Source organism: Dipodomys merriami, unplaced genomic scaffold (assembly GCF_024711535.1).
Source record: "Dipodomys merriami isolate MVZ:Mamm:240054 unplaced genomic scaffold, mDipMer1.0.p SCAF_994, whole genome shotgun sequence".
In the NCBI taxonomy this organism is placed as follows: Eukaryota; Metazoa; Chordata; class Mammalia; order Rodentia; family Heteromyidae; genus Dipodomys; species Dipodomys merriami.
In genome coordinates, this window is record NW_027206617.1 from 89,586 (window position 1) to 117,571 (window position 27,986).

General features: G+C 42.5%; 1 long non-coding RNA gene and 1 pseudogene across 2 annotated transcripts in view; both read right to left on the reverse strand.

The window, feature by feature from the left end:
* LOC138822169 (uncharacterized) overlaps positions 1-18,228 on the reverse strand; it is a 33,424-nt gene extending 15,196 nt beyond the window's left edge. For both annotated transcript variants that reach the window (XR_011370373.1, XR_011370374.1), the window contains exon 1: positions 18,108-18,228. This is a non-coding gene — a long non-coding RNA (uncharacterized lncRNA). The remainder of the gene's footprint in view (positions 1-18,107) is intronic.
* LOC138822170 (U1 spliceosomal RNA) lies at positions 11,568-11,712 on the reverse strand (annotated as a pseudogene).
* Positions 18,229-27,986: the final 9,758 nt, after the last annotated feature.

Below are 27,986 nucleotides of genomic sequence, written 5' to 3' on the forward strand. Positions count from 1 at the left end.
AGAGGTTCTAGGTTTCACTTCCCCACTTTTAAAAATTGGCAAAAATTAACATAGGTGGTAATCCTCTATCTGGGAACTTGGGTTCAATACATAGCACTAAAAAGTAAAAGCAGAGACTATATGCCTTTGTGCATAGCAAATGATCAAGAACTTTATGTTATCTTGCATAGATAAAGACACAAAAATAAATGCACATACTATATCCAGAATATAAATATGTATAATCATTTTAGACAGCAATTGAGCATTTTGTTAAATGCCTTAACGTACACAGACGGGAGCGGCAGCAGCACATACTTGTAACTGTAGCACTTGAGAGGCTCAGCCTGGGTTACATAGCCAGATCACACGGCATTTCTATGATTCTTCACCACACATTTAAGATCGTATCTGGAATTTCTTTTTGTATCCCTAGAAGTAGTTTATATGGATCAGAAGCTTTCAGTCTCATTTAAATTTGAATATCTCATCTAAATTTAAATCTTATTTAAATTTATCCATTCAATCACCTTGGGCCTCTATTTCATTTAAATTTTTTTCTTTGCCTACAAGAGTTATATGTCTACTGAGGAAGATTCCAAGTATACAGAAGTCATGAAGAAGAAAATTCAATTTTATCAGGATGTTATTAGTGGTAATATTTTACAATGTAATTATCCAGTTTTTTCTGAGAAAAATACATTTAAAAATAACTAACAAGTGTTTCTGATGTGACAGCATCTTCTAGAACCTGCTTTTTATTGTATGTATACATTTCATTTTAAGAACATACCACAATTCATGCAATGATTCTTTTTGGACAGTAAGGTTATCTCTTTTCAGTATTAGAATGTTCCACTAAATATTCTCCTACATTAAGTTTCATGATTATTTCTAAATTTTTATATTTTACTCATGAAAACCTTTATCACCTTAAGGTCAAAAGTACCTATTCCAGGGCTGGGAAGGTGGCTCAGTGGTAGAGCGCTTGCCTTGCATACCTGAGTCCCTGGGTTCAATTCTTCAGCACCACATAAGCAAAAAGAAAAAAGCCAGAAGTGGTGCTGTGGCTCAAGTGGTAGAGCATTAGCCTTGAGCTGAAGAGCTGAGGGACAGTGCCTAGGCCCAGAGTTCAGGCCCCACGACCAGACCAAAAAAAAAAAAAAGTACCTTTTCCACTTGATTTTTTCCCACACATTTCACTTCCTTTGAATGGATCATTTTCCATATTTAATCTTTTTTTTTTTCTGGTGGTACTGGGTTTGAACTCAAGACGTTAGCTTTTTAGGCAGGCATTCTACTACTTGAATGATGCCCTTAGTCTAACATTTGGCTCTTTAATCCATCTGAAATGTAATCCATTCCTTCTTAGCCATGTTTGTTTTGTCTTTTTGAATCAGAGAGTATACTTTTTCTCTCTGTTAAGTGAAAAGTTCAAGACCTTCACACCAAGTTCTCAGGTGGCTCACTCTTTGGTTAGGACCTGAGATTTCTCTCTTAATTTCCTTGCTTAGGCCCTGGTGACAGCCCTATTCTCAACAGTCTCTCCCCTCGAGGTCCTAAGACCTCTGTTTCCAACTTGTTTTCACTTCCAGAATGAAAACATCTTTCGCTTAGCATTGCTAGCAAAAGTCCTGCCATTCTCTTTGGAACTGACTTAAGTCACTTGCTCATACCTGAGATTGTTATGGAAGCCAAAGGATGCCATTCACTGATTGGCTTAGGCTGGGCTACTTGCTTCGCCCATGGGAATAAAAATGAGTCAACTCACCTAGAACTCCACAACCACCCTATAGGAAGGAGCAGCAGGGAACAGACAGCATGTGAGAGGACAACTGAGGTTTTGTCTCTTAAGTATCAAGCTCATTTTTTTAATATAAAATAGCAAATGTTCTGCTATTGAAAAATTTATCTCACCACTGTTAATACTATTAACTCTAGAGATAAAGTCAGGTTGCATTATGAACACTTGGATACATCATAATTTTTAACTGGAAACAATTCAACAATATGTAGAGAACCATAGGAAATTGGTTCTGCCCTGAATTTGTTCTAGTAATGTCTCTTAATTGTATTTTGTATTTTTCATGAGCAAAATATAATGTCTTTCTTTTCTAATTATTGGACCCCTCTTTGTCATATGTGTGTGTGTTTATATGTATTAAACAGAGTCATAACTACTTTGCAATGTCTTTTCCTGTTTTATGTTCCCACACCTATACTCTTTAGCTAATTCCTTTCTCAAAGGAACTTTCCAAGAGGGTGAATTGAAACTAAATGAGCTGGACCTTATAGAACCAAAGCATTAAGTCCATCAGTTGATTTTAAAGAGGCAGGGCAAAATGGCACATAATGTTACTATATGCCAGGCACATTTCAAAATGTTCTCCCAATAATAAGCCATTATCCATCTGCCCCTGTCTTAGACATAGCAGGTCTTTATTCCTTTCTGCATCATGCCTGATCCTTTCTATACACATTCCCTGCCTCCATCTAATCCTGACTTGGGACATTTGTATGATTACTTGGCTTTGGTCGTCTCTCAATGGTCACTTTCTTCAAAGGTCTCTTTTTTTTTTAGAGGTTTTTGCTGTTGCTGGACTCAGTCCTGTCTTTAAGTATTTGCTGCTTTCATACTCTTCTTCAGCATTGTCCATGGGGTACTGCACTTCCCAATATTACATCCCAGCTAATCACTGACTGACTTTCCTATCTTTTAGTGGCCACTGGCAGCACTGGCACTTTGAGACAGAAAGTAAACCACTCATCTGCTGCAAGCAATGAATACTAGTAGAGCTAGATGACCGAACCCCCAAATTCCTTATTCTAAAACCATCTATTGTAGATACAATCCAATTTTATGACTCTTTTGAGTCTCCTCAAAAACTACTTCATGCCAGATGCTGGTGGCTCACATTTGTGATTCTAGTTCCTTACAAGGGTGAGATCTGAGGCTCACAGTTTGAAGCTATCCCATGCTGGAAAATTCCCTAGACTCTTATCTCCAATTAATCACCAGAAAGCTGAAAGTAGAGCTGTGGCTTAAGTGATAAAGTGCAAGCCTTGAACAAAAAAATCTAAGGGACAGCGCTAAGGCCCTGAGTTCAAGCCCCAATACCAGCACCAAACAAACAAAAACTCACTTCACATTAAACATTTAGATGCATTTAAAATTGGGATAAAAATTTGTACTCAGGCATAGAACACTTGTCTAGCATGTGAGAGGTCCTTTAGTGCTAGGCTTCTAGCACTAAAAAAATATGAAAATAACTATTTGTTCTTTAATACTTCCAGCTGTTTGTAGACATTAACCCTTATCGATTTATTACCACAGATCTGAGCCCTTCTTTTGAACATGGCCTTGTTATACAGTAGTCTCTCCTTATCCAAGTTTTCTTTTTCTTTGGTTTCAGTTTATCCTTAGTTGTGATCTGAAAATATTAAATGGAAATTTTCTGAAATAAACAGGTGTGTATGTAGGGGCGAAGGTATTAATGGTTGAACCCAGAGACTTTACTCTGATAGACATTCTACCACTAAGCTATACTTCAAATACTCACTAAGCTATACTTCAAATACTTTTCTATTCTTCCACTCAAGGCTCTGGCACTCTACTTCTTGAGCCATAGCTCCACTTCTGGCTTTTGGGTGGTTAATTAGAGTAAGAGTCTTCTACCCTGGCTGGTATTGAACCTTGATCTCAGCCTCCATTTTGGTCAAGATTTTTTGGTCAAGGCTTACATTTTTCCACTTAAACCACAGCTCCACTTTCAGCTTTTTAGTGGTTTGTTGGACATGAGTCTAGGTAAGTAGCTAAGATTACAGAGGTGAGGCATTGACACCCTGTTCCAAATCCCTTTTCAAAAGTTATTTGAGATAGCTTTTGCTAAATTGCCTAGGTTGGCTTTGAACTTATGGTTTTACTGCCTTAGCTTTCAGAGTGAAGCTGGGGTTACAGGTGACAAAACAATATAAGTTTTAAATAATGTTTCTTATATTATTCTACCATAGTTATTATTTATATCTTATTCTCTGTAATTTATAAATTAAACTTTACCACGAGTATATATGTGAAGAAAAAAGCATAGTATATAGTGTTTGATACTATCTGCAATTTCAAGCATCCACTGGCAGGTTTTGAAATGTACACATTGCCCCATCCCTGATAAGGTGAGACTTCAGCAGATACCTTCTTCTACATTTCCTAATGTAAAAATATGAATTTTTCAAAGTGCCACATCTGGTGGCCCATGCCTGTAATCCCAGCAGCAGACAAGGTAGATATAGGAGGATCTTGTTATGAAGCCAGTTTGAGCAACAATTTGAGATCTTATCTAAAGAAAACAAACTAAAGCCAAAAATAAATGGGTTGGGGTGTGGCTCAAGTGATAGATCATCTATTTAGCCAGTTCGAAGCCCTGAGTTCAATCCTCAATAACTGCCCAAAAGAGAAAGGGAGAAGGACTGGAAGAGGTTATCAGAACAACTACCACCCTCCTCCCCATCCCCCTCCTCCCCCCCCCTCCTCCTCCTCCTCCTCCTTCCCCCCCACCCCCCCTCGTTACTACTACTACTTCTTCTTCTCCTCCTTCTTCTTCATGTTTCATTGTTCTTTACTAGAGTCACAGATTTTATAAAAGTATACTTCCCAAGTCATTTTATTCTTGGTTTCTGACCACACAAAGGCTTATGGCCATATGATCTCTTAATTCATTCTTCTTCCACTCAGGGTGGTGAATGTAGAATTGCCATCTGTGGCTATTACAATTTCAAGAGTGCCGTTGTTACTTCCCTTGAATTGCCACTTTTATTTCACATATACTCCTCTGGTTAGACTTAAGCATGGAATCGGACCTTTTTGATGCTCACTTTTCAGCAGAACAGTGTTGTTAGTTGATGTCAGAAAGTCCTCCATCATTCCTACCTTGTGCCCTGTGCCAATCATTTTGTCATAGTATTAGTTTTGTCTTGACAACACATGACTGGTGGAGAGAAGGCCTGAGCCAAATCTAGAGTAGGGGTTCTCTCCAGGGCACAGGTAATGAATACAGAAGCCAACTTGGAATATGGAAGTGTCAGCAGGTGTTGCACAGCCTGGCACCTCACAGCAAGATGAACTTCAGGAAGCTATTAGCCCTGAGCCGTCTGTACTTACTGCAGCAGTAGATTTACTCTTGAACATTAGCCACCTATGTGCTACTTTAAGGAGATCTCCACAGGGATGTGGGCAATGGAATAACCCCTCTGTGGGGGAGAGCTGAACTAAACAAGATAGCAGTGTCATGGTAAAGTGGGTTAGGGTTCTAGGTTGGGTCCTATATCTAGGGGGAGACTTGGATACAAAGTACAAGGGCAAGAAACAGAGGCATGGTGAGGGTGGAAATCCAGGTTTGGAGGAAGGGCACAGTGCATGGAACCTACAAGTGTCTGAGGCTCACAGCTGACCTGGCTTAAAGAATGCAAGATGTGAAGCAGACTTTACATTTTACATTTTAATGCATATTGCTGTGCTTTTCTCCCCATTAGAACTAGCATTTAAGTGCGAGGGAGGCTGGGAGCTTGATCTGCAGGTGTGGCTTCTTAGACAACCCAGCAGCTGTTTCTAGGGAAAACATGGCAGGTGCTTATTGTATGATCTATGACCATGCCACTTTGGCTTCTGTTTTCACTTAGGCCTGGTAGATTGTATGTTTTTTATGAACAGTTACATACTTTCTTAGTGCTATAATTCAATAATAGCTACAACTTTCTGATGGCTTAGCATGTCCTAGAGACCACACTAGCTGATTTACATGCTCTGTCTTATTTAATCCCCACAAGCTCCTTCAGTATTATTATCTCCATCTTAAAAAGATGAAACTGAAACTTAACATGGTTTATATAATTAGCCCAAGGTCATACAACTGGGATGCAAAAGGAGTTCAAATTTAAAATTAGTTTTGTCTGAATGCCTATCTGTTGCTTAAAAGACAGCAGAGAGGCTGAGTACAGTTGTTGATGCTTGTAATTCCAGCAGAGATATGAACAATTTACATTTGAAGCCAGCCTGGGCAAAAATGTTAGCAAGACCCCCATTTCAAGAAACAAGTCAGATATGGTGGTATATGTGTGTCAACCCACGTTATAGGATGCCTTAGGTAGGAGGAATGAAGTACAAGGCCCACCCTGGGCAGAAAGCAAGAAAGTGGAATAATCTCCATGCTCCTGGATTGGGAGGATTAGTATCATGAAAATGTGTGTTACTTTAAGGAGATCTCCACAGGGATGTAGGCAATGGAATAAGCCCTCTTGGGGGAGACCTGCTATCTACAAAATCAATGCAATATCCATCAATATCCCAACAACATTCTTCAATGAAATAGAAGAAGCAATCAAAAAAATTCATATGGAATAAGGGAAGACCTGAATAGCAAAAACAGCCCTTAGCAGGAAAAACAGTGCTGGAGGAATATCAATACCAAACTTCAAACTCTTATTATATTGCTGTAGTTTTAAAAACAGGTTAGTACTGGCACATGAACAGACCTGAGGTCTAATGGAATAGAATTGAGGACCCAGAAATGATCCTACAGACCTATGGCCACCTAATCTTTGATAAGGGAGCCCAAATTATCACATGGAAGACAGTCTCTTCAACAAATGCTGCTGGCAGAATTGGCTATACACATGCAGAAAACTGAAATTAGATCCTTATATATCACCCTGCATCAGAATCAATGCCAAATGGATCAAACACCTTGAGGTCAGAGCAGATACCCTGAAAATGTTACAGGAAGGGATAGGGGGATACACTAGGGCTCCTTGGCACAGGCAGAAACTTCCTAAATAAGGATCTAGAAACACAACAAATTGAATAAAGACTGGATAAATAGAATTGGATTAAACCGCAGAGCTTCTACTTGTAAAAGGATATAACTAGCAAGATAAATAGAAAACCCACAGATTCAGAGAAGATCTTTACTAGCTATACAACAAACAAGGGCCTTATACAAAAAATATACCTAGAGCACAAAAAATTAAACCCCCAATAACAAATCCTCAAAGAAACAACCACCCCATGAATAAATGGACTAAAGAATTAAAAAGAGACTTCTCCGGAGAGGAAGTAAGAATAGCCAATAGACACATGAAGAAATGTTCAATATCTCTGGCCATAAAGAAATGCAAAACAAACCGGGCACCCGTGGCTCACACCTATAATCATAGCTCCTCAGGAGGCTGAGATCTGAGGATCACGTTTCAAAGCCAGCCTGGGCAGGAAAGTCTGTGATACTCTTATCTCCAATAAACCACCAGAAAGTAGGAAGTGGCACTGTGGCTCAAGTGGCAGAGCATTCACCTTGAGCTGAAGAGTTAAGGGACAGTGCCCAGGCCCAGAGTTCAAGCCCCATGACTAACAAAAATAAAAAAATAAATGCAAAACAAAACCACGTTGAGATTCAACCTAACCTCAGTTAGAATGGCCTTATCTAGAAAACAAGTAACAGCAGATGCTGGTGGGGACATGGCCAAAAAGGAATGCTACTACACTTTTGGTAGGAATATAAACTGGTTCAGCCACTCTGGAAAGCAGTATGGAGATTCCTCAAAAGACTAAACATAGAGCTCCCTTATGATCCAGCAATCCCACTCCTGGGCATTTACCCAGGAGTAAACAAGGCCACCAGCACAACCATGTTCATTGCAGCATTTTTTACCGTAGCTAAATTATGGGACCAACTCAGATGCCCCTCAGGAGATGAATGGATCAAGAAAATATCGTATATACACATATGGAATTCTATGCTTCCATCAGAAAGAATGACATCACCCCATTCATAAGGAAATGGAAAGACCTGGCAAAAATCCAATTAAGTGAAATAAGCCAGACCCCAAAAAATTAGGCTCGCTCAGGATATAAAACCCACAAAAATCACTTGCCTTCCTGTACACTGACAATGTACAAGCAGAGAGGGAAAAAGGAAGCAACCCCATTCACAATAATCCCCCCCAAAATAAAATAGGAATTAACCTAGCCAAAGATGTAAAAGAACTATTTAACGAAAACTGTAAAAACTTAAAGAAATTACAGAAGACACTAGGAAATGGAAAGAACTTCCATGCTCTTGGATAGGCAGCAGACTTGATATAGTGAAAATGGCAACATTGCCAAAATTATATACAAAATATACAAATTCAATGCAATTCCTATTAAAATCCCAATGATATACATTTTTGAAATACAGAAAACAATCCACAAATTCATATGGAACAACAAAAGACCTAGAATAGCCAAAACAATTCTAGGCAAAAAAAGACAACATGGGAGGGATCTCAGTGCTGGACTTCAAACTCTACTATAGAGCTATAATAACAAAGACAGCATACTGGCACAAAAACAGACCTGAAGACCAATGGAATAGAATAGAAGATCCAGAAATAAAACCACACGCCTATAGTCAGCTGATATTTGACAAAGGAACCAAAGACATACAGTGGAAGAAACACAGCCTCTTCAACTACTGGTGTTGGGAAAACTGGTGGCCACATGCAGAAAACTAAAAGTGGACCCCAGCCTATCACCATGCACCAATATCAACTCAAAATGGATTAAAGACCTTAACATCAAACCTGAATCTCTGAAACTACTGCAGGACAGAGTAGGAGAGACACTTGAACTTATAGGCACAGGCAGGAACTTCCTGAACAGAGTCCCAGGGTCACAACAAATTGGAAAGAGACTTGACAAATGGGACTATCTTAAAATAAAAAGTTTCTGCACAGCTAAAGCTATAACAACCAAGCTAGAAAGACAACCAACTAACTGGGAAAAAATATTTACCAGCAATATATCAGACAAGGGGTTAATATCCAGTATGTACAGGGAACTCAAGAAACGAATCCCTCCCAAACCTAACTAACTAAATGGGCAAGGGAACTAAAGAGAGACTTCTCAGAAGAAGAGATAAAAATGGCAAAGAAACACATGAAGAAATGTTCACCATCCCTGGTTGTGAAGGAAATGCAAATAAAGACAACCCTGAGATACTACCTTACCCCAGTCAGAATGGCCCACATCCTGAAGTCAGCCAACAACAAATGCTGGAGGGTATGTGAGAAAGAGGAACCCTATTACATTGCTAGTGGAAATGTACACTTATACAACCACTTTGGAAAGCAGTCTGAAGGGTCCTCAGAAAGTTAAATATTGACCTCCCTTATGACCCAGTCATACCACTTTTAGGAATCTATTCTGAACAACAGGAACCAGTACACAAGGACACATACACTTCCATGTTTATTGCAGCACTGTTCATAATAGCCAGGATATGGAAACAACCCAGATGTCCCACCACAGATGAATGGATCCAAAAATTGTGGAATCTATACACAATGGAATATTATGCAGCCATTAGAAAGGACAAAATAATGGCATTTGCAGGGAAATGGATGGAGCTATAAGAAATCATGTTGAGGGAGGTAAGCCAAGAGCAAAGAGACAAACGGTACATGGTCTCCCTGATAAGTGGATGTAAATCCAAAATGTAAGGTGATATGACAAAATTAACAAGACTTCAGAAACAAAGGACTTCCACTCATCTGGTCAAATCACTACTAAATAACCCCATGCTGCTGATCACATATATGGTATATATGTGCACACTGGAGGTAAACCAGGATGATGACACAGAACTAGAGGGAATCAGGGAAAAACATACAGCAGTGGGACCCATCAGCTGCACTGGACATTGATCAAAATGAACTAAGCAACTCAATGGCAGTGATGGGAGGGAGGGAACAAGTGGGAAAGAGGGAACAGCTGATGCTGTGCAAAACAAAAGAAATGTACATATCACCCAATGTGGAAGAAATAACTGTATTGCAAAGCTCATAGAACTCATAAACGTTATAGAGCATGATAGACAATTTGCTCCATGAAAGTTAGAGTGTGTTTGTGACTTTAACTTAGCATCATTATCCCACAATACTGTGAAATTTGGGAAATTATGTAACCACTTAATCACAATAAAAAATTTGGAAAAAAAGAAACATAAGGTTGATGGTTTCCCCCATTTGTAATAATTAGTGTATGTCTAGGATAGTCCTAGCAGAGAATCACAATAGCTCAATAGCTATGTACATATGACCATATAAAATTATGCTAATCAAAATGAACACCAAAATATGGAAATGAGTTTTTTTTAATGTACTGTGTGAAGTTATTTCTCCCTCCCCCCTTTGTTTTATCCCCTGTTGTCACTGTTTTTGATTTTGGTACCCTGTGTGTTGTATATATGTTTATTTAATTTGGGGAAGGGAAGGAGAATAACAAAATTGTGAGGCAAAGGACAAGGGTGAGCTAATACAACAGTGATACTCACAAGACAAGATGTTGGAAATGAACTGTACAACTTGGAGGGGAGGGTAAGTGGGAGAAAATGAGGAGGGATAACAATGTTTGATAAGAAATGTACTCACTATTTTATGTAACTGTAAACCCCCTGTATATCACCCTTACAATAAAATAAAAATTTTAAAATGGTAAGAGTGCTTGCTTATGATGAACTCAAACCAATAATGCCAAAAAGGGAGAAAAATAATTACATGTATGCATTTTTACTGTGATACATCTAGGCAATTCTTACTGAACTTACCAGCTATTATATTTTTCATCTACTATGTAGATGTCTTTTCAGTGATCTATTTTTTATTCCATTCCCAGTAAGTAGTGCATTGTGTAAGAAGTAGAACATTAATAGGAATTTATAGAATGAATTAACACAGTTAAAAAATAGAATTAGTAGAGCCTGGTGCCTGTAATCCTAGCTTCTTAGAAAGCTGGGATCTGAGGATCACAGTTCAAAGCCAGCCCAGGCAGGAAATTCTGTGAGACTCTTTTATCTCCAACTAACCACCAAAAGCCCAAAGTAGGGCTGTGGTGGGGCTGGGAAGGTGGCTCAGTGGTAGAGCGCTTGCCTTGCATGCATGAGGCCCTGGGTTCGATTCCTCAGCACCACATAAACAAAAAGAAAAAAGCCGGAAGTGGTGCTATGGCTCAAGTGGTATAGTGCTAGCCTTGAGCTGAAGAGCTTGGGGACAGTGCCCAGGCCCAGAGTTCAGGCCCCACAACCGGACCCCCCCCCCCAAAAAAAAAAAAAAGTAGGGCTGTGGCTTAAGTGATATAACATTAGCCTTGAGCAAGAAAGCTAAGGGACAGCACCCAGACCCTGAATTCACGCCACAGGAGCAGTATGCATGCTTGCACTCCCCCCCCCCTCCCCTGGGATGGCACTATTTTCTCTCTTGGTTCACATGTTTACAAAGTCAATTAGCAAGAATTCTTGTTTGCCCTATGAAACCAGCCAAGTTCCTAACTGGTAGGGACATATCCTGAGAAATATATCTTAATGTGAGTTTGTCATTCTGAAAACATTATTGACTGAACCTACACAAATTACATGGGATAGCAGCAGAGACAGAAGAGCCTAAAATATTTATTTCACTTATAGGGAATGTTTAAACTAAATAATGTCACATTTTTAAGATTGTTTAAACTAGATTTATGATTTTACTCCTAAAATTTCTAATTCTACAGCCCTTTTTCTTTTTGCAACCCCATTATCACAAATAATGCAGTCAATTTTCCCACTTTGAGGAAATTACAGAAATCGGCAAATTCCTAATGCAATGGGTGAGTGTTACCCCAGGAAAACCACCTTTGTGATCCTGATATCTTCATTGCCAGGTAAGTATGAGAATAGTTTTTGTTTGTTTGCTTGGTTAGTTTGGGGGACAAGGCCTTACTTTTGTAGCTCAGGTTAACGTTGACCTTGCTACATAGCCCAGGCTGGCCTCAAACTTGTGGTCTTCATGTCTCTACAGTTTCTCCTGAGTGCGGGGATTACAAGCATGCACCATTAGATACCCTGCCTAAGGACACTCTTGTAGATTTTCACCTCCTTTTCTCTGAAAATGGTCTATTCTGATAGCAATATTGTTATGCAGAAACAATAACATACTGAGAAGCATGTAGTACATCTTAACAGGTTAAAAGTCTTCACTCTGCCTAGAGTTGTATTTTCCCCAGAAGGGGAACTAGGGCTGGACAGCCCAGAAGTGGTTACATGTCTTGTAGAACTGTGATGGCACCATGGATGCCATCAACTGCATCAGGATGGGTGATGGATGGGGAAAACAAATTGTTTATCTTATCATCCAGCACCTAAGTAAAGATAAAAATGATTGACCAGGCAGATATTACTAATCAAAATGGTTTAGAAGGTACTTTATATCATCCAATTTATGTTAACTCAAGAGCAACTTATGCTTCCTATGATCAAGTTAGGTTTCAAAAAACATCAAATAAATACCCATCTATCCATCCATTTGTTTATTTGATTTTTTTTACACAGTCTCACTATTAGCCCAGGCTGACCTTGAACTCAGAATCCTAGCTCTGCCTTGTCAAGTGCTAGGATTACAGTTATACACTATAGTACCTGCTCTATTCATTTATTTTTTGAGATCCAAACAGATTTTTATGTCTTTGTTTTTATAACCTGTGTGCTTCTCTCTTGAATTTAATGAAAATTTACTGGACATTTATTATGTGTGAGGCATATGGCAAGCTCCAGAGATGCCAAAATAAACAAAAGAATCCAACTCTTGGAGGCACTTAGGGAGTATGAGAGGAACAAGTTATAATGATCTTCCTTGACCCTTTGTCAGTGCTTTAACAAGTTGGTCTTCCTTCTTGCATTCTTCTCTTAGTTCCTTTGACCCCACAGTCTCCTACTTTTATGTTCTGATTAATGATTCTGTCTCCATTGCCAATTTTATTTTCCATTCAGGCTTAGTCCTGGTCCTACTTTTCTTGGACCCTATCTCTCTTCTGCCTCTGGAGTACCTAAGATTACACAACTGTGTCACCACACCCAACTCATTAAGCAACTTATGATAGCTCTTCAGTTCTGAGCTTTCTTTCTCTGGGCATGCTACCACCTTCACCAATCATCTCTCACACCCACTGAAATACCCTTTCTACTGCTGTATCCACAAATATGTTTTCCCTGTTCTATTTAGTCTTCCCACAGATGATTTTCAGATTAAAAAGTATAATTCATTTTTCAAAGAAGAAATGCAATGCCAGGTAGCAAAACAGATGTGTTGTTCTTTGTCTTAATTTTTTTAAACTTAGGTATTAAGATATTTCCTTATCAATATATCTGGAAGTGCCTCACAAATTTTACCAACTGCCTATCTTTCATATATAGAGCTCTGCTGTAATTTATTTAACCACTTCTCCATTGATGGTTGTTTTCCAATTTTAATGATATAAATAATGCTTTGGTGAGGGTCCTGAAGGAGTCATCCTTCCATATATGTGTGAATCTATTTGGTAAATATGTAAAAGCAGAGTTACTAGGTCAAAGGCTTTGTATATTTAAAATGCGATTAACTGTCAACTTGTCCTTCACAAACATTGTACCAACTTTCCCTCCTACTTCCTGTGTAGGAACATGCTTACTTCCCCATCTGCCCACCTAAGTTTGCTATTAAACTTTAGGATTTTTGTGAACTTGATATATAAATACCTCTCATTGCAATTATAACTTGCATGTTTCTTGTGAAGAGAAAAGGTGAGCACTGTGATTTATGGTTTTTTTGTTTTGTGTTTTGGTTGGTCGTGGGGCTTGAACTCTGGGCTTGGGCACTGTCCCTGTGCTTTTCAGCTCAAGGCGAGCACTCTACTGCTTGAGCCACAGCTCCACTTCTGGTTTTCTAGTGGTTTATTAGAGATTAGAGTCTCACGGACTTTCCTGCCTGGGCTGGCTTTGAACCTCGATCCTCAGATCTCAGCCTCCTGAATAGCTAGGATTACAGGCGTGAGCCACCAGCACTCGGCTTGTGCTTTATGTTTTATGATGCATTATCTATGTATTTAGCTGTGCTTTGATGAATAGGGGCAAGTATGGAAGCAGAAAAGCCATTTAAGCTATTATTGGTGCAAAGAAGAAAAAGGATAGTGTCTTGGATTAGAATGGTGGTAGCAATAGAGACAGATTTTGGAAATGTTTTGGAGGAAGACTTGATCTGAATTCTTCATGGATTGGATACAAAAACTCAGTACCTTCAGAGAGGAATCAAGAATGTCTGCATGCTCTTTGGCTTGAGCCATTGATAGGTAATAATGCTACTTAGTGTGAAAAATAGTAAAAGAATCCAAGATTTTTTATTATTTCTTTTTTCCCCTATATAATTTTTAACCTCACATACCATAAATTTAAGTATTTTCCGACATACATTTATTTCCCTCCCTACTTACCTCCATTCCTTTTCTTTTCCTCTCTCTCTCTTTCTCTCTCTCTCCTCTCTTTCTGTCTCCCAGTCCTAGATGCTTGAACTCAGGCATAGGAGCTATCCCTGAGCTATTTTGCTCAGGGCTAGCTCTGCTCTATCACTTGAGCCATTACTCCACTTCTGGCATTTTGGTGATTGATCGGAAGAGTTTCCTTCTCCACCTGGCTTCAAATTGCAATCCTCAGATCTCAGCCTCTTGAGTAGCTAGGATTACAGGCACGTGCCACTAGGGCTGGTTTTTCTACTTATCTCAAAGAATTTCCTCTAGCTACTTCCTCTATTCTCATGTCCTCAACTCACTGCCATCTGGTTTCTGTCTTCCCTTTACCAATATCTTTCTTAGCGAATAAACCAATGGCCTCCTTGGACTTTAAATTCTTCTTTCTTGACTTTTCAGCTAGGGCTAATATTGTTGATATAAATTTCTTCGGCTTTTCTGGTCCTCCTGACTCTGTGGATATTCTTCCCCTGTATCCTTCTGTCCTCATGTTTTAAAATGTTGGCATTTCAATAGGATTTCATAGTAGGTCCTCCTCTTTTTCTTCCTGTATATCTTCTCATTGAGTTCCATCTATATCCATGAACTCTCATCTATTTAGATGACTCCAGATCTATTTAATTATGTAGTAGACAGCTTCACTTTGACATCTCATGGACACTTGAAACTCAACATGTTTATATGTAAACTAATTACCTTCTTTCCATAACCTGCTTTTCTTCTTGATTTTCCCATTGTGATGAATGATATATCCATCCTTCCATTTACCTAAGCCATACATTTCTTTCCATTTCTCAGTCCTTCAAATATAATCAATAATCAAATCCAGTTGTTTTAAGTATTTATTGAATCCTTCTCTTCCTGCTATTTCTAGTCTTGCTGTCTTAGAAGTCTGTTTGCTTTTATAATGTTCAAACAATATCCTAACTACTCTCCCTGCTTAATAGTGTTACTAATAAATTCTCTGAACTGGAATGATCTTTCTAAAATGGACATCTAATCACTTAAAAATCACCAGGTGTGCTGGTGATTCATGCCTGTAACCCTAGCTACTCAGGATCTGAGGATCACGGTTCAAAGCCAACCTAGGCAGGAAAGACATGAGACTCTTATCTCCAGTTATCCACCCGAAAACTGAAAATAGAGCTGTGGCTCAAAGTGGTAGAGCACTAGCCTTGAGCAAAAGAACTCAGGGACAGTACCTAGGCCCTAAATTCAAACTCCATTACTGACCAAACAACAACAACAAAAAACAACCACACATAAAAAAATCAATGGCTTTCCATTGGCCTTTAGATAAGTTCAAACTTCTTAGACAAAACCTTTCACAATATAAGACCATGTTAATCTTTCTAGATAGCCTTGAGGACTAGACTTCAGGACTTGTGCTATGCATAAAATAAAATATTTATGGAGAAGCTTCTACCTCCTGGGCACTGTCTTTTATGCTGGTTCCTTTGATATACTATTTAACGTCAAGAACTTCACAATATTCTCTTTCCTAAAATACCATTCCTTTAACTTTCCCACTTAGCTGGGTGGCTTCTACTCATCCTTCCCTACTTGTTTCAAGACCTGTTTCCTATGGTTAGGTTTCTCCTATGAGCTCACATGTAAATAGCACCTCACTGTTATATGATCAACTGTGTACTCACTGGTTCTTCATTATAAGATCCTGTAGGGCAGAGACTGTTGTTTTGTATCACCATGATCTAACACAGTACAAAATCAAAATGCAGCTAAAATTGAAGTTATGTAATGAGTTCAGTCCAAAAGCAGGATTTTGTAAATGCAAGAAAATTTAAGAAACCCTTAGGCCAGTACTTTTTTTAGTGCTGAGGATTGAACCCAGGGTTTGTCTAGCCACTGTTGTTCCTAGCCCTTGTTTTTCCCATCTAAACCGAACTATTAAATAGTCATATCTTTATGTTATTGCCTTTGTGATATCCTTGTTACAAAGAAGGAACTGGGGGAGAAAAGCAAAGTTACCTGGTTCTAGGACATTGGGGCACTGGTCAGAAACTTTCAGTACACCAAGTAGAGGGGTTATCTATTATAGCATGGCCTTGTAATTTCACTTTGTGCTACCAGTGTCACAGAGTAGCCCAAGCTTATTCTTCCTTCCTGGGCTCGGATTCCTTTCAGTTCTATGCCTTATTTAGTCAAAACAATTCCTCCAGCTTCAGTGTATAGTGTGTGTGTGTGTGTGTGTGTGTGTGTGTGTGTATGCACGCGCGTGCACACACATGTGCATGTGCACATGCACTTCATTTTAGAAATATCACACTTAAATCTCTTTTTCTACCTTAGTTTAATTCCAATGCTGAAGAATGACAATTGTGGAGGAAAAGAAATAAAGATGATGGGTTTTTCTAGGCTTTACATTTCAAGACTAGTTTTCTGAAGTGGCTACTAAAGTTGACTGACAGTCTACCTTACTCCTGAAATAATGATGTTTTTCTATGTGAATTAGCACTTAATTGGGGTAATTTTCTATTAGTGGAAAGTTAAAGATTTCTTTGAAAAGAAGCAGTGTGATAATATTTTACCAGCTAGTGCTCGGAGACCAAATATAAACGAGTTCTGAGAAACAGGAAGTGAACCTGACTGGTCTAGTCATGAGTGTCCCTGTTTGTGACGCAAATACAGAAATCAAATTTGGAAAACAAGATATGTGGGTGTGAGGCAATCGATAATAATCCAGGATGCTACAACAGAAGCAAGAAAGCCTTGAACTAAATGCCATTCATTTTAATAACACTCTGAGCAGTTTGATTTCCACAGAACCCAGTGGTGATTAGAGCTGGATGAGTTTGAGTTCCCTAGCAACCATATGTGCTTTTGAGACAGTCATTAGCCTTTCAGTTAATCCCCTCAACCCTTTACTTTTAAATGTATGACTGACATTAAAAAAGAAAAGCACATTTCAGAAGTGCTTTCTGAAATGTCTAGGAGAGAAATGACAAGGAATAATAATAATAATAATAATAATAATAATAATAATAATAATAGCTGTCCTGAGAATTATACACAGGTGAAAGAAGTAATGGTCTGCTACGTTTCTGAATCCCCTATGGGCAAAAGGCAAAGGGCACAGGAGGTGAAATTGTTCTGAGTTTCAGTCGGTCTCCATGCAGTAGTGCAGCATCTGTCAGAAGCGTATCTCGCACAGATTTGGGTGGTGGACAGGCTGACTGGGGTTGGGTGGAAGGGAATGTAACACATTTTCTTCCTCTTTTAAGTCCAGTGAAGCTCCATCCCAGGTTGAAAGAGCTTTAGGGTAGGAGGGAGGGTGAAGCTCTTTTGCCTATTGATTGTTTAATTGCACCAGAGGCTGTTTGTCTAGGGCCCTTGGCCAAGAGCATTATTTTCATAGGTAAAGTGAGTTTGGGCAGGTTTCCCATCCCCTTGCCTAGTTTTGAAGATGGCAACCCAGAAATCTCAGCAAGGCTGGAGGAATATGGGATCTGTTTGGATTCTTCGATCCAAGGGTAACCTAAAGCACCTGGATTGCTAGTATGATGGTTCTCCAGTCCTAATCATTGTTTCCAGTCAATCCAGAGTGGGGATACAGAACTCCACACTGTGCAGCCCCGGTCGGTCGCAGGGTGTTATTAGAATAATAATTATTGCTGCTTCGGGTTGGGTCCCTTATTATAGTCTACGTCCCTTTCAGCTGAACTCTGAGTTCCTTCACTTGGGCCAGTGTGGCTCCTGAAGCTCCCGCCTCCCCACCTAACCCCCCTGCGCACTCCCTTCCCAAGGCGACCACCTGTGCCGCCCCACTTACCCTCTGCCCCGCAGGGAGGGCCCCCCGGGGTAGCCGAGCCCTCCCAGCTCCTGGGTGGCTCTGGGGGAGCTCGATGTTTGCCTCAGCCCTTCTCTACCGGAGGATCAGGTTCCTCCCCTCCTCCCCCTGGAGCTCTGGCCGCTACTGCCACTGCCGCCGCCGCCGCCGCTGCCGCCGCCGCCGCCGCCTGCTTGCATGACACAGCAGAACCGCAGCTGCGGCAGCAAGTCCAAACCATCCACCCAGGAAGCTTCTCAACCCGAGACCGGGAGGGGCGCAGGGGGCGAGCTAGGGATCCCAGCCCATGGGATCCGCCGTGGTCCCTCGGGGATCACACACTCCTTCCCAGCCCAGGGGTACGGGGCCCAGGGGCACGAACACAAAATGAAGCTCCAGCTGACTAGGCCAAGCCCTGGAGGAATGCTGGGGTTTGATCTCAGTTGGGAGAGGGGACCAGAGAGGAGGGCGTGAAGGAGACCCCTGTAAGGGGCAGGCTGTTTCAGATAAAGAAGGTAAAAGCCTCTCCCACCCCCCACCCCCCAAGTCGAGGACCAGACCTGGAGAATTTTAAAGGCCGTCCAAGAAAGGTAAGGAGAAAAGAGTTCAGAGAAGAGACCAAGGAAGAGGGGATGGGGGCCCTGCTGGAAGGGAAAGATTAGGAACAAGTATTAGGGGAGGCCAGAGCTGAACTCAGACCCAGGCAGAAAAGGGAGACTAGAACTGAAAAGAGGAAAGGGATAGAAGAATTAGGCATGAGATTGGAAAATAAAACTTGGAGGATTTATAGAATTAGAAGAGTTATAGAAGAGTTATAGTGATTATCATGGCGGATGAGGTAGAGGAGATAGTCAAGGCAAGGCCCTAAGAACGGAAAATGTTCCATCCTACTCTAGAGTTCTTTGGAATTTTCTCCCTAATTTCCCCTAGTCCAGTTTTCCTTAGATAAATGGAAGGGCATGAACCAAAACTAAGTAACAGTAATATAGCATAGATTTACAGGATAAAATCCCCATGCCCCATAAAAACTTGAAGACAGAACATTAGAATTTAAAGTAGAAAACCCGATGGGGGTTGTGAGTCAGTAATACTGGAAATACTCAATACTGTTACAGCTTCAGCACATCACAGGACTTTTAAGTCTTTCAAAGTTGTTTGTTAAATATTCCAGTTAAATGCTAGAAACCAGGCCAAGATTAGTGGTTCAAAACATCATAAAAATGCACATACTCCTCTATACACGTATATACATATGTATATTTAATCTCTTGTGCTTAGCAGGCACACTATGATTTAAAGGATAAGAATGCTTTCCTAATGACTATGTCCTACCAAATACCACTCACGTTACAGCAGACAGTGCTCTTGTCACCATTTGAAAGAGTGTGGTCAAAGGAATGCAAAAACTGCCACTTTGGTATTGTTTCTACCTTGCAGGTCCTATCTTCATACCTCACTTCCTGACACAAACAACTTTTTACTGTTGTCAGCAACAAAGCCCTAATATAGCTTCGGAAAAGAAAAAAACTGCATTGCACTTGCCTCCTGCGAACATCTTCAACAGTTACCAGAGGAATGTAATTCCAGAAAGCCTTACAATTGGTGAGAGTAATTATCAAATGCTTCACTGTTTTCGTTGTTGTTTGGGCATTTCTGTTCTGCTAGCGGTCTATGACTGACTTGCAGAGGAACAGATCCAATTTTTCTTTTTGACTTTGTAAAATTTAATCGGGTCTGGTAGAAAACTCATTGCTCTTGGGGGAAATAAAGTAGGAGCCATGAAATGTCATTTTAACAGAGCGTGGGTTTTGTGACTGTAGGAAAGGATTTAAGGACGCTCCTTCTGTTCAGCTTGCTGTGTAATGAGCACGGGCTCCACGCACTCACCGACGCCACAGCTCCCGGATGCTGTGGCTCCCTTATCTGGGCTTCTGCAGCGCCAGAAGCCCCTTCGGGATGCTGCGAGGGGCTCCTGGTGGGTGGTGGTACGATCGCCGAGGCCTCCGCCAGTCCTGCTGCTGTTGTTGCTGCAGTCACGTGGGAGCCCCTTTAAGTTTCCATAGAGAGGCCTCTCCGGTGTCACATGATGGACATGATATAATGAAACAACATTGTGGAGAGGAAAGCATTAGGAGAGCCCACGGCTACGAAAACAAGTGAGTGAGAAGAGGTGGGAGGAAGAGAAACTACGCCACCTCCCCTGCAGCCGAGCGCACGCAGCAGCCTGGCGTGACAAGTGGGCGACAACGGGGGGGGGGCAGGGAACGGGGGTCCTCGGCCCTGGCCTGGAGACCCCGCCGCCCCCCGCACAGACAACTTTTAGCCGGCAGCCTCGGCCAGCCCAGCACCTGTCTCCCAAGTCTCGTGATCACCAATGGGGAAATTCTGGAAGAATCTACGTGCGCATCATTTTCTCTTCTCGCCTGGCTGGGAAGGAACCAGAACAGGGATCGCCGCAGCCTGTGCTCAGCCAGAGCCGGAGGTAAGTTCCGTGGGGTGGGAAAAGCTGGTCTAGCGGGCCCGGGGAGAGCCATTTGGTGGTCGCTTGGATCCCAGGGGAGGGGTATGTGACCAAGGTGTTTTTACGCCCAGCCAGGTTGAAGGGTATGGTCGCCAATCCGGAATATTTCCCGGGTGGGCTCTGGTTCATCCCCCCCCAGTCTGACCTGGGTTCCCACCCTCAGGCTCCGGGGAGCCCTCCTGGGCCCCCGGGAAGGGTCCGCGGTTCCTGCCGGGATGTGGGGCAGAAGGGCAAGGGAAGGTAGGGCTGCTGCGCGAACTGGGCATGTCGGAGCTGTTTCGCCATGTTTGTGTTGCTAAGAGCACTTTTTCCCCTTGGCGGTGGCTGGGTGCCACATGGCTCCTCCGGAGCCGCTGCCGGCTTGAGGGAGTTGTGTGGTTTTTTTCTATGTCCGCATTCCAGCTAATGTTGCGCAGATAAAATTCAAACTTGAGGTAAACAGAAGAGGAGGAGGAGGAGGAGGAGGAGGGGGAGGGCGCGCGGGGAGGGGGGGCTGTTTCCATTTCGAGATCCCACCTCTTCACTCCGCCGAGACCAACATCCCCAACTCCGCCTTCCTCCCGTCTCCCACCGTGGCCGTGGCCGAGGCGGCGGCGGGAAATGCGGGCAGGGGGCGTCTTCTCCCAGGAGCCGGACCGCTGACTTGGTCTCTTCTGCCGGAGGGACGCCGGATGCCTAGGTTCGCTCCGGAGACGAGGGACGGGCGGGGCGAGGGGCTGCCTCGCCCTCCCTTTCCCGAGGCGTGGGGACGCGGACCCTGTTGCTTGCACCCCAGCCCAGCGGGGGTGGGTGGGGCTCCCGCTCCAGAAGGCCGGTTACCTCGCAGGTGTGTGTGGGGGGCATTTCTGGTTGCTAAGTCTCTCGTGTGTAAGGTGACATGGGGTGGCTGAGTGAGCGCGTGGGTAGAGTTGCGACTTGGGGTTTTTGGGGGGAAGGGGTGTTTAAAATTAGGAAGAAAAATCAAGGACCCCCCCCCCCCCGCCCCGCGCCGCTTGACACGTCTCTGAGCTCACGGCTGGGCTGCTGCGTGAGGGGCGATGACGACGGTGCGGGTGAGCTCGGAGCTTCGTCATGTGGAACCCTGTGGGCTCCTGACAGCGGTGGCCCTCTCCACGCTCCCCGCGTCGCGTGCGCTCAGGGCGCAGAGTGTGGGTTTGGTGGTCCCCAAAGGGTGATATCCGAGGCGGGGGGGGGGTCCCTGGACGCTGGGGCTCGCCACCCCAGAGCGAGGTGTCAGGGAGGAGGCAGCCACGTGAGGGGGTCTGCAGAAGCGCCGGAGCTGCAAGCTGGGGGCGAAGTGCGTAGCAGAGTCGTGACGGGGGTGACACGCAGCAGATGGGGGGGGCTCGGCGGGGCCGGGCGCCTCCCACGCAGCGCCCAGGGCCGCGCGGCGGGTGGGTGCGCGCTAGCGCTCCAGCTAGCTCCGGGGAGACCGTTTCCGGGCCGGGAGCGCAGGCGCGGGCGGGGCCCGGCGGTAAACAGGGTGGCGCCCTCTGCCCTCCCGCCCCCAACTGCCGGGGCGCGCGGCCGGTGGCGCTGGGGGTGGTGGGGGCGCGGTCACGGCTCTGGGCAGTGACGGGAGCGCGCGCCGCTCACTGCCGCCCCCGCGCGCCCCCGCCGCCACCCGGCTGGCTCCTCTGTTTTTGTTTTGATGGAGTCCGCGTGCAGCTGACGCGTGTCGAGTCACGTGCTGGGGGCGGGAGGGGGCTGGGTGTGGGCGCTGCGGGGGCTCGGGGAAGGGTCAAGGTTCCCCAGTGGAACTGTCACGGGGGAGGCAAGGCTCTACCGTGTGGAATCAGTTGCCTTGGGTCCTCAAGAGCAGTATTTGGTTCGTCGTCATCACCGCATCCAGGGCCTCATCTGTCCCCGAGGCTGGAAGGAAGGCAGGCGGCGCTGATTGGCTCAGAAATCCTTGGGACTTCACAGGTGTGTGTATAACCGTGGATGCCTGAAGACCCATCTGTGGTTCTTCATCCTGGCTGCACATTATAATCAGCCTTGGAGCTTTAAAATTAATTCTGATGCAGGGCCCAATCTCTACCGAGAGAACCTAAATCCCAGCAGGTCTAGACAAAGTGAAATTTTACCCCACCCTCTTCCCCAGTGGTTTTGGTGCACAGTGAAGACTAAGCATGATTGATGGACAGGTAGTGGTGAAATCATACAGCTTTAGGGATGAAAAAGTAAAAATAGTTAAAATAGTTTTTTTTTTTCTTTTTTATTGACCAGCCACTTCATGAGGTCTCTGTCAAGCACCAATACACTTGGTAAAAAATTTATCTTCGTTTTGCACTTGGGAAGTGGAAGCTCAGGAGGTTAGGGGAGAGGTAACCTGGGAGGCAAATGAACCCTTACCTATGAGTCACATGAGGGAGTAGAAATAATTGTATGTTTTGAGGGCCATTGCGTTTGTAGATGTGCATTTTTGTTAAAGTTTTTGTCAGAAAGTTTTATCTGATTGAAAGGCAGGTGAATCACCTAGTCAATTTTTGGAAGATCTAGCAGACTACCTTTTCCAAGTAATTTGAACAGAACAAGTTCCCCAGAAATATTGTTTTCTGTTTGGTGTGAGAATTGAACAAAAAATGTGAAATGAAGAGACGATTCCAGAAGATTCATACATTTCCGATGCACTTGGATGAACAGCTGAATGACCTTCAGGTGTGGACATGATGCAGGTTTGGTGGTCACATGATGTATATAGCCCAATTACCATGCTGTGCACAGAGTAAGAGAAGGTTTTTTGTTGTTTGTTTGCTTTTAATTGTGAAAATACCATGCAGGGGGTTACAATTACATGAGCAATGTAATGAGTACATTTCTTTTTTCTTTTCTTTTTTTTTTTTTTGGTCTGTCGTGGGGCCTGAACTCTGGGCCTGGGCGCTGTCCCTCAGCTCTTCAGCTCAAAGCTAGTGCTCTACCACTTGAGCAACAGCACCACTTCCGGTTTTCTGGTGGTTTATTGGAGATAGGAGTCTCACGGTCTCTCCTGCCCGGGCTGGCTTTGAACCAGGATCCTCAGATCTCAGCCTCCTGAGTAGCTAGGATTACAGGCGTGAGCCACCAGCGCCCGGCTGAGTACATTTCTTACCAAGCATTTTTGCCTCCTCCTTTGTTTCCCCTTTCCATCCCTTCCCATCTCCCACCTTCCCCCATAAGAGAAGTTTTGTTATGAAAAATTTAGGGGGCAAAACAACTTCTCCCTTGTACAGGAACTTCCCTTTACACCTCCCATTTCCCCAAGTTGGTTTTCATTTGTCTTCTGGTCAGATAAAATCTTGGTGAGAACATTGAGATGTCTGGGAAATCCGTTTGTTGTGAAAATGTGTTCACTGATAATTTTCTCTTAAGGATATTCTAAACACATTAAATGAAAGCTTCTCCTAAAAAAAGGATTTGTGACCACTATGTTATCGTGATAATGTCATAAATAACTTTCCTTATATTCCTGCTAGTGGTTGCTGTCAGATACTGTTTGCTGTGTGGCAGACATAGGTAGGTATATTACCAAGTTTTAAGGATTGAATGGGTGAGGACAATTTAAAGCTCCACTAAGGTACATGAATGGCTCACACCTAGCTCCTCAGGAGGCTGAGATCTAAGGGGCATGTTTGAAGCCAACTCAGGCAGGGAAGTCTTTGAGACTCTTATCTCCAATTAACAGTCCCCCTCCCCCGAAAAAAGGCCAGAAGTGGAACTGTGGCTCAAGTGATAGAGTAGTAGTCTTGAGCAAAAAAGCTCAGGGACAGCTCCCAGGCCTTGAGTTCAAAAAAAGGAAAAACAATCCACACAGACCCTACATAAAACATGACAGTTTGGGCTTCTACATCACTTTTTTTTTTTTCCTCAGTTCTTCTTAGTTGGCTCCTCTGCATTTTGCGTACCATTTTCAGAAAGCATTAAAATACCTTCAACATGTTCTTCCTGTATCTTGTATATATACGCTCTCATTCATTTATCACATCATATCATTGCATTTGTTGCATGTTGTATGCTCTACTAATAATCAGGCTCCTCAAAGTTGGGAGTGATGATTTTTTTTTAAAATTATGTAACACAGGCACAATGAGCTCCAGATTTTTTACATTCAGGAGAAAGTGGTGAGGCACACCTATAATCTCAGCACTCAGGATGATACAGGAAGATCTTGAGCAGACCATCCTGGGCTACATAGAGATTTGGGGCCAGCCTGAGCTACATAGTGAGACCCTGTCTCAAAAAAGTAAACAAGAAGCTGGGCACTGATGGCTCACGCCTATAATCCTAGCTACTCTAAGCCAGCCGGGGGCAGGAACGTCCATGAGACTATTTTTTGGTGGGTCATGGGGCTTGAACTCTGGGTCTGGGCACTATCCCTTAGCTCTTCAGCTCAAGACGAGTGCTCTACCACGTGAGCCACAGTACCAAGAGTCTCACTGGAGTTTCCTGCCCCGGCTGGCTTTGAATTGTGATCCTCAGATCCCAGTCTCCTGAGTAGCTAGGATTACAGATGTGAGACACTGATGCCTGGCCATGAGACTCTTATCTCCAATAAACCACTCAGAAAACTGGAACTGGCGGTGCAGCTCAAGTGTTAGACCACTAGCTTTGAGCTGAAGAGCTCAGGGAGAGTGCCCAGGCCCAGAGTTCAAGCCCCAGGACCCACAAAAAAAAACAAAAAAAAAAAAACAGGTTAATTCGTTGTATTGGTTCCACTTAAATTCACAGATTTAAATTGTATTACCTATTTTGATGTTTTGCTGTGTCACCCATCCTCATTCTGAGCCATCCTCACCTCAGCTAATAGTTGCTAGGCTTAAAGAAACAGCAGAATATGTTACTAGTAACACATTCTTGCAAGAGGAATAGGAAAGTGGGAACAAAATACAGTGTTTCTCAGTTGTTCTCAATTTCACTCTTCATTGACCAGCATGGATGTTCTTGGATATTGATAATAGAAGGTGGGAGAGATGCTCACCATTGGTACCACTTCAGCTGATTTGTGGAGGAAGAAGAGGTACAGCATAAACAGCGAGCATGTTTCTCTGTGCTGTGACTTGCCAGAGCACTGATGCTTTATCATGTTTCAGATTTGTTGGCAGAGGTACCTGTTGGGCTTTCTAAGACGACTTATTTCTAAAGCTATTCATATTTCTAGTGAACTATCCAATGTGTACACCATTAGCCACTTGAGACCACTGAGCACCTAAAATATGGCCAGTGTGGCCTAAGAACTGACCCCAAATACAATCACTTGAGGCTACTGTATTGGAAAGCACAGCTAGAGGTTTTGCTTATGCTTAAGTTAAGTCTAGTACAAAAACAGGTAAAAAAATTTCTGGTGAGATAATTTATATTTGAAAGAAAAATCTTGATTTATTGTGGGCTTAATGGCAGTGATTTCAAGTCATAGATTATAAAGTACTTGTTGGGGTTATTTTCCATCTCTGTGAGGTCTTAATGTGATAGAGTATTTGTATGTTCTGTGAGCTGTTCAGATTATCCCTTCTCAGTAGCAGAATGGAGAGGTTGGATGTAATTGCAATGATGATAACCCTTTGGGTATCTAAACCAAAAATGAAAGTGCCACAGGTTGGAGTAATACTTCCCTAAAATGTAAGGGACATGTCTTGTCTTGCTGTCCTCCAGTTTAGCTTCAGAAGGTTATGTGGAAGGGTTGAAGACTGAGCACCTTCAGTTACAATGGCTTCACATTCTGTGGGGCATGTAGTCTCTCCAGGGACTGTTAACTGTGACTTTGACTTCTTTCCTGTAGGATATGTAGTAGAGGTTGTTACTCTTAATTTGATGATAGACTGAAAAATAAAATAACAGGAAGACTTAGTGCTCAGATCAGACAGACGTACAAGTACAAATCAAATTGCAGTAGTTGTTTTCTATTGCTTTATCCACTAGTCCATGTACTCTTCCAGAGGAAATAAAATCCATGCACTGAACTAGGCTAGTTAGAAAATCTGATTTAGAAAATAAAAGGTAATACTATATGTTAATAGAGCCTGAAAAGAAGACTGAAAATATTGCTTGGAATGTGGCATGACATTGCAGAAATGATTGTAGTATGGAATATTTATTTCTCAAACCTGCAACCTCAGTCTGTGTTAGTCCCAACAGCAGATGTTTAGTGGTAAATACTGCTAAACTTTGACATATTTATATGAAAGGTATATGGCACATCAAACATCACTTTTGAACAAGAACCCAAAGAGGGAAGAGTGTAGATGACACGTGGTAGAATGCTATGTAGTGCTGAGGGTGGGGAGTTGGTGCATGTGATTAGGAGGGGTCGTGGGTGATGCAGGTGACTGTGGTTTAGTACTTTTAGGAGGTGATACATAATTTACCATGTATGCATCAGAAAGATTAATATATGTGGATGACTTTTAAACCTGCCTCTATCCACAGTGGATTGTGGGACACATACTGTTTTCCCAGTTTCTAGCACTAAATATTCAATGAAAACTAAATATACAAAACACAATTAGAAATATAAACCTGTTGTCAAAAAGAAAGTCATAGGCTATATTCCAAGGTAAAATGTGAAATGGTGTGTGGTGAGGGGGTGGTCTAGTAATTCTTTGTGATTACTTTGCAAACACTTATGGAAGGACCTTTTTGGTGAGATAGAAAGTAAAGATGCAAGCCTCTTGGTCAGTCTACTGTGTATCCCATTAATTGCCCTGTTGACCTTTGAAACCAGACCAAAACCCAACCATAATAAGACACAGCCTTCACTGCTAATAGCAACAACACCAAACTCAGCCAAACAAATAAAAGCCAGAGGGATTTAGTTGGATACTTCTGTGATTGTGTGGAGACTGTTTTCTTAGTTATCCATATAAACTACTTGCAGCAAAATTTATATCTGACTGTATATAATTAGTAATATTATTCAAATTTCTACTGCAGAAAAATCAAAATACATTCTACTTACAGGATTATATGAGGCTGGGCATGGTGGCTCTATAGGATCCCTTATAAATCCCAGCTACTTGAGAAGTAGAGATTAGGAGGATCATGGTTTGAGGCAAATTTAGGCAAAATGTTTATAAGACCCTATCTTAACCAATAAGCCAGGTATGATGTCATCTCAGCTACTTGAAAGTATAGGTAAGAGGATCTTGATTCAAGACTGGCTCTGGGGTAAAAGCACAAGACCCTACCTGAAAAAAGCATCCAAAGCAAAAAAAGGGCTGAAGGCCTGGATCAGGTGGTAGAACACATGCCTAAGCAAGCATGAGGCCCTGAGTTCAAACCCTAATATAGCCCCCACCAAAAAAAATACCTTTCCAGAAAATAAAAAAAACAAAAGAATTCAAGAAAATTACTGGTTTAATTTGGTTTTCTTCAGTGGAGTGGTTGTC